Source organism: Dermacentor andersoni, chromosome 7 (genome assembly GCF_023375885.2).
Source record: "Dermacentor andersoni chromosome 7, qqDerAnde1_hic_scaffold, whole genome shotgun sequence".
Lineage (NCBI taxonomy): Eukaryota > Metazoa > Arthropoda > Arachnida > Ixodida > Ixodidae > Dermacentor > Dermacentor andersoni.
In genome coordinates this window covers 136,252,987-136,260,197 of record NC_092820.1, presented here as the reverse complement: position 1 = coordinate 136,260,197, position 7,211 = coordinate 136,252,987, and positions in this window count along the sequence as shown.

Sequence of the window (7,211 nt, the reverse complement as noted above, 5' to 3'; positions counted from 1 at the left end):
CGTTTTCGAGCACTTTCGGCACGTTTGCCCCTCATTCTGCCAACTCTTCTTTGCTGAGGGTCCGTTCTAGCGTCATTCTTGAGCTTCCGTTGCATGCCGCCGCGATTTTCAACCAGCCACCGCAAGCTAAGTAAGGGAAAGCCGACCAATCGCAGACGCCGGCACCACCCTCTTCATCCGGTTATCGACTTTCAGTGCCGTGGCTCGGCCCCATCGAATCCCTCTCCACTTGAGCGTTCTTCTCGCTTCTTGTCAGCCAATTAGATACGACAAGCCGCTCAGTGTAGGCAATGTTATTCGTTTTTCAAGCAAACAAAAGTTACCTCCTATGAACGAGGAGAACGTTTCATTGGTCTGTTCAGACAACCCTGAGGGTGACCGCCCGGTTCTTGCGTTGGTGGTTACGCAAATTTGACGTCACGAGATTGGAATAGAAACATATTGGAATAGTTTTACGTTATAGGGCCCTATATTCTGCATTTCACGTGCTCTGGTCGACAAGTCAGCAGTCCAAAGTCGCTCTTCCAGCTTACTTCGCAAATTACTGGCTGCAGCCCTGGAGAACCAGCGAGGAGCGTTACGAGATCACGTGACTAAGGACTTCGGCCTCCGGAGGTGCCTGGGCTTGGGCCACATGCGAAGTAAGTACAGTAGCCTCCGGGCGTCAAGTGTTGGTGCACGTTGAGATCCGGTGGACCTCCGGAGTCGTTCGTCGTTGTATTTCGAATATATTGCGCAATATTATCTGAACCTGGTTCGAAAGAGTGGCCTTGTAAGTAACCAAATGTATACTTTCAAAATGCAACTCCTAATCCTTCATCGCAAACAGATACGCTGACAGGTTCATGATAAAAAATAGCTGCGCTGAAACGGGATGGCAGCAACATCACGTCAACACGCTCACAACAACACTGCACATCATTGTTCGGAGCATTTTGGAGCTACATATTTTAATTGATATGGGTAAGTGAAATTTCACTTCTTTTAAGCTTTAGCAGGTTGTGTAACGTACTTCTGCGCCCGTTTTCACAAAGTGTTCTTACGCCAAAAACGTTCGTGCCAACCAATAGTGATGTAGGACATGTTAGCGAAAGCAATCAGCCAATTAACAACAGCAGTTACGAACGAAAAGCTTTGTAAATTCGGCCCCTGGTTTTTACACTTTCTTGTCCGTTTATGACAACATACTGGATAATCTCAGTGCATATTGTGAATTTCCCGTCTTTTTTAGAACCGATTACGGTAAACTAATGCTTCATTTCCAGCTATTTCATTATGTAATGCCAGACCGTGTTTTTTTTTAATATTCTCAGTCATTACAGAGCTTGAAAAGAACTTAAGAACTTTCTTAATTACTACCTTATATTTCCGCTTAACAGTTGACAGTGTGAGTTTTAAAAAAAGATATGCTGTTTCACGTGCCAAAGCCACGATCTCATTATGAGGCACGCCATAGTGGGGGACTCCGGAAACTTGGACCACCTGGAGTTTCTTAATGTGCACCTAAATCAATGTACACGGGTGTTTTCGCATATCGCTCCCATCGAAATGCAGCCGCCGTGGCCGGGATTCGATCCTGCGACCTCGTGCTTAAAAGCCCAACGCCAGACAGTGTAAGTGTGTTGCACGTTTTTTTAATGCTTCCTCGTCTTTCTAGTTTTGTTTATCCTTTATGCAACACATGTGTTTACCTGTGCGGCTTTACACCTAAAGATCTTGCTTTCTTAAGATGCGATTTGCAAATTTTCTTCTAATACATCACATTTTCTGCCCGTAGTAATAATTGTTTTCTGTATTTGTGTTATTTTATTTGCTTCTTTAGTATTTGGGACTCTTTAGCAGTGTATTATTTCTGTTTCGGCCATTTCATTTACATTACGCTTGTATATTTCTTTCAGGAGGTCTCAAACGTCAATGATTATTGACTTCCGTCTGTGTATCGCATGTTGAAAATCTATAATTCTGAGCCAATAAAATTCTTATTCTTATTCTCAATTATAGCAATTTTGCGCTTATTTTCATATCTCCAGAAGTTGAGGCTAACAAATGCCTGTAAATGCTGCCGTGCCGTCTTTTCTTAGCTTTTCGAACTGTACAAACTCTCAAATTACTTTCAGCAATTTTTTCTCTGGTTCAAGTTATCTCTACAGCTGTGATAAAGTCGTTTGTTCCTTAAAAACATAGTGCCAGTATATTGATAGGCTAGTGCAAACGAGAAACAAAGGTCCGACAAAAAAGAAGTAAACATTCGGCACATGGTGGGAATTGTTATGACATAAATCTCGGATCTGAAGAGCTCAACCAGAGCTGTGCTGACGTACACCCCTCCTCTTTCGATTGTCAAGTAAGATCCACATATTTCATGTGGTTTTTCAGTATCTTGATCTTTAGGCGATCACACAGAACTAATATGGCGCCCACGTTGATCTGACACAAACAGTAGCAAATTGTTCCTTCTCATCCTTTTCTACATTGCTTACCGATGTTCTGGGGTGTGCCGCACGCAAGACAGTTACGGTGCAGTCAGCAGCAGCTCCTCTTATCTGTCAATTTCACTCTCTCACACATAGGTAAGCACTCAGAAATACATAGTTTGGTGAAGTGCATCTGTACACCGTCGAAAACACTGCCTTGAGATCCAATGCTGAGCAATTCAGACATTGCGTTGCAGTGCTGTTAATTGTCGAAGCATGACAAAAACATTTATGTTTTTTTCTATAGATTGTACGCCAACCGTAAACGTAAGCTTATGGTTTCCCAATAATTTGCGACATAAAATGCTCTCGGGCCTCCGGAGACTACCGCCCTATCACAAACACAACCGCACTAATGCTATCACCATTGTGCTTTCATGGCCTGATTTTTGTGCGTGTGGAAGATCATTAGCTTCAATAAAAGCAGAGGTACCATTGCTTCTTTCTGTCTACAGCTGCTGATAATAAATGCAGCAGCGAGTAACTTCATTAGGGGTTTCCAGAAAACTTACATGCAAAAAGAAAGCGGGTGTAGTGGCTTGCTTCCATACGCCAAGTTTCATGCAGTCACATGCATTGCTAATCTTTACAAGGAAACAATTATTTGTCGGTTCACATGTCTCCCTTACTGTCTCCAATGGCCATCTCTGGCAGGTAACATGGCGTGCCTAGACTGTGTGGCCCAGGCACCACATGTACACCACATGTACGCGACGAGTCACGCAACAAAGTGATTTCACAGGTCATCAAAGAAAGGGCCCAGAAAGAATCATTAAGCCATGCGTGACTGCTTTAGAGCCCATATACGATCTCGTAAGAGCGCCTGTTGCATTTTTCAAGGCTTACACAATCGCATTTTGCCTATGAAACAGAGTGTACCTCAGGGCTCAAAACTGGGCCGACTATTGTTTTTAGGTTATGTAAATGATATTGTACGAATACTGTTAGATATGGAGCTGTTTCCTGCGCCTACTTCGAGTTCCCCCGGACCACATCGAATCGCAGCACATTCCAGAGGATCGCTCGAGCCAACAAGTTCACGTGCCAACAAGTTCGTACGCCGCCGGTAGCTATTCAATGCTTGAGTTTTCCAGAAAAGCGAAGGGATAGCCCGGCACTGCTGAAGTAAAGTGGGTGCCAAACCAAGACGGCGGTATTGTGCCGGGACGGCCTGACGGCGGTAATGCGCCGTTACAACCGGACGGCTCTGATGTACCGGGAAGACCCAAGCGTCCCCCTTCTTCGCCTTTAGAGAAGGCATTTGCCACCACAGCGGGGCCGTACCACCGGGAGCAAGTGAGCCCTCGGACAATGGAGCCCAATCGTCCCCCTTCTCCGCCTTTGAAGAGAGCATTGCACCACAGCAAGGCAAGACCGCGGGGAGCCGCCGGGTGTGACATCACCGCACGGGTACCTACCATTGGCCGAAGGTGGCGTCATCGGAGCGGACTCTCCCATTGGCCGAACATGACGCGACTTCCAGTCCTCGAAGGGTTTAAAAGAAGCATTCCAGAGAGACCTGAGGATTCCCTGACTGACCTCTCTCGAACTTCTTGCCGCGGGCAGCAGCGTCCGAGTTGCTGCCGGCCCGTAATGACTGTACGACTGTTACTTGACTCTCACCTCTCTGTATATAATGTAAAATAAAACCCTCCCAAGCTTGGTTTTTCATCCCGAAGTCCGTCCTCCAACCCCAACAATACCCGACTCACCTGACTTGGCAATGTATCCCAATTATACCAACGTGTTCTTACATCGAATGGCACTTTCTGTCAGCGTTGATCCAATGACAACTTTCTGTCAGTGTTAATGCGTATATAAATCGCTTATTTGGTTTATCAGTTTGGCTGTCAGATGCTTATCAGCATTTGACAGCCTACCATTTTAGTATCTAAATTTTATAATACCAGATGTTTGCGGTTCCTAAACCTCTTTTTTTTCTCCGTGAGAAGCTGGAATGGCAGAGGCACAATCAAGTTTCACGTCATTGGAGTTACGGGCCGTCATGAAGTTCTTGTTTTTCCAGGAAAAATCTGGAAAGGACATTCATACAGATATGTCTCAAAAACTGGAAAGGAGTGTTTTTTTCTACATCATTGTCGAAACCTGCCTACCTCGTTTCAAGGTCGGGCATTCATCGTTGACGATGAGCCCCTCAGTGGGCGTCCTCCAACGTCAACTGACGCGGCAACCCACTACGCTGTCCATGCGCTGATTATTGAGTACCGGAGATTATAAATAAAAAAAGATATCCCACATACTGGGCATCTTGTGGTCGCATGTTGGGCTAGATATCTCCACTATGTGCCACCTTTCAGCGGAGTGCCGAAATGTCTAAACAGTGATGAGAAGGAATGAGTGGGAGGATCCAAAGGCATTCTGGTCCATTTTGAAGCTGTACTGGACTTTTTGGCTACTTTTGTGGCTGAGGATGAAAACCGGCTCCGAATCTATGGTCCTGAAACCAAGCACCAGTAAAATAAATGGCATCACAGTGGGTGCCCGCGACTTAAGAACCTCCACAGCCAAAAATCGGCCCTAAATGTGAAAAGAAGCGGCATCTTTGGACGAGACGATGAACATTGTGCCCTTACCGCGTCCATGTTACTAGGTGTTTGAATAGGAGGCAGAGATTAGAATCGCCGACTCAGGTCTGCTTCTGGCATGTTCTTCATGAAGCTCGCCGGCATCTTCTCTATGTGTTCTAACAGGGCCTTCAAGAGAGCACGTAGCACCTGTTGACAGTCCTCATGTGGTGGTGTTGTTTCACCGCAACGCGAACGGGGTCACTAAATTGCAGACACATAACTTCGCTGTTCCGGTTGCTCAGCGGTCTTCCCGCACACAGAGCCTCTGTTCAATGATTTGACTGCTTTAGCTGGTCCGCTGTGCGAGGTTACCACTGTGTCCCGCGTTCATGATGTAGGCTTCAGGCTTGGGAATTCAATATCTCTCGTTGAGCTTCCTGTGACGCCGTCTGACCCTCTGCGACTTTCCGTCTTTTTCTTTGTCTTATTCTTCTCATTCTTTACCTTTGGTCCCAAGATAAAGGTTTTTTTTCTTTGCTTTATTGCCACTGCCCGAGTAGCACGCTTGCTATAACTAGCTGGGTGGGCACCACTATAATTTGGACAAAGAAAGTTATCGCTGCGCGTGCATGTCTTTAGATCATGTGGTCCTCCGCATCGCTGCTCACCGTGGCAGTGCTAGGCCACATGTCCATAGCGCTGACACTTGAAGCATCGAGGTGGTGCCTCAACGTAGTCAATTGTCTCATGTCTCGTGAAGCCCAAGTTAATCTTCTCTGTACAGTCCATGTGTGCAGCGAACGTGAGAACCACGGTGTGGGTTCTCATGGACTCCCATTGGGACTCAGACATTTGGACGCGTCGTGTGCCCTTCCTTGCATGATAAAGCCTTCGTGGTTTTAGGTAGTCCAACAGTTTCTCATCCGTGTGCCACTTTGGCACTCCTCTAATAATAGAAGCGTTTTTCGGATTATATATAGTTGGACGCTCGGGCTGATAACCCAATCCCTGATACTGAATTGTAACGGAGAAGAAATTTCACATGTTCTTCCGTCTTGACATCCAAAAGCAGCGCCCCTTGAGCAGTAAATCGGCTCCTAACTGGCGATGCGCCAAGAATTTCATCAATGTCCATAGACAGAGCAATGGGACTGACTTTTTTTTCAGGTGACATCCTTCTGTGTCAGATGTAATTATTACTGGGATTCCGACGGTCCTCTCTTTGCGGCAGCGCACAAGCCTGAAGCCTTCATCGTCCAGATGACTGATGTCCGTTATATCATAATCATCAATAAGCGTAGACTCGGCGTCTGTTTCTGCAGCCTCATATCAGTTATATTCACGGTTTCTCTCAGGCTCAGTTGGTTGCCTCTGGCTCGGTGACAGTACTGGTGTTGTCTTGACAGAGCGATTGCTGCTACCCGATCGAGCTCTTCTGCAGGCTCCTATCGACGAAGTGAGAGGGGAAGGGCACCCGCTCCTCCCCCCTCAGCCTCCGGTAGGGAAGGTATCTTGGCGAGTCGTCCGACGTCTTAGACAATTCTGGTTGACAAAACATCAAAAAAGAACCAAACTTCCTCTTCTTCTCAGCACAGCATTGCAATAAAACGGGCATTTTCTTGATCCTTGGACATCAAGGGGGGGGGGGGACCAAGTGCTTATAAGCAGCGATTGCCGGCTGCTAGAGTGTGCTCGTTGTAGTGAGCTGAGTGCTCGTTATCATGCTCGAAATGTACTCGTGAGCTGTGTGCTCGTAAGCTGTTTGCTGTATGTTCGTCTTGCGGGCCCCATTTGGGAGCCACGCTAGACCGTCGATGTATGTCTTGTCTAAGATGTAAATAATGTAAATAAATCCTGTTCACCGAGTTCCTCTCTACGACCGTCAACTCCTTCAAATGGTGGCAGCGGCGAGATCGTCCGACGACTCCTGCATCTGGTTGACAGCGGTGGGATCGTCCGACGACTCTAATAACATACATACATACATACATACATACATACATACATACATACATACATACATACATACATACATACGTACATACGTACGTACATACATACATACATACATACAGACAATTGACTATTGAGAGTCGTGATGCGAAAACCAGGGTTGTCCAGAACTGTTGCTGTTGCAAAATTCGTGGGACCGCCCTAGCGCAAATGTCCCAGATTTGAAACCGGACGAGGTGCCTTCTATTCTTCAATA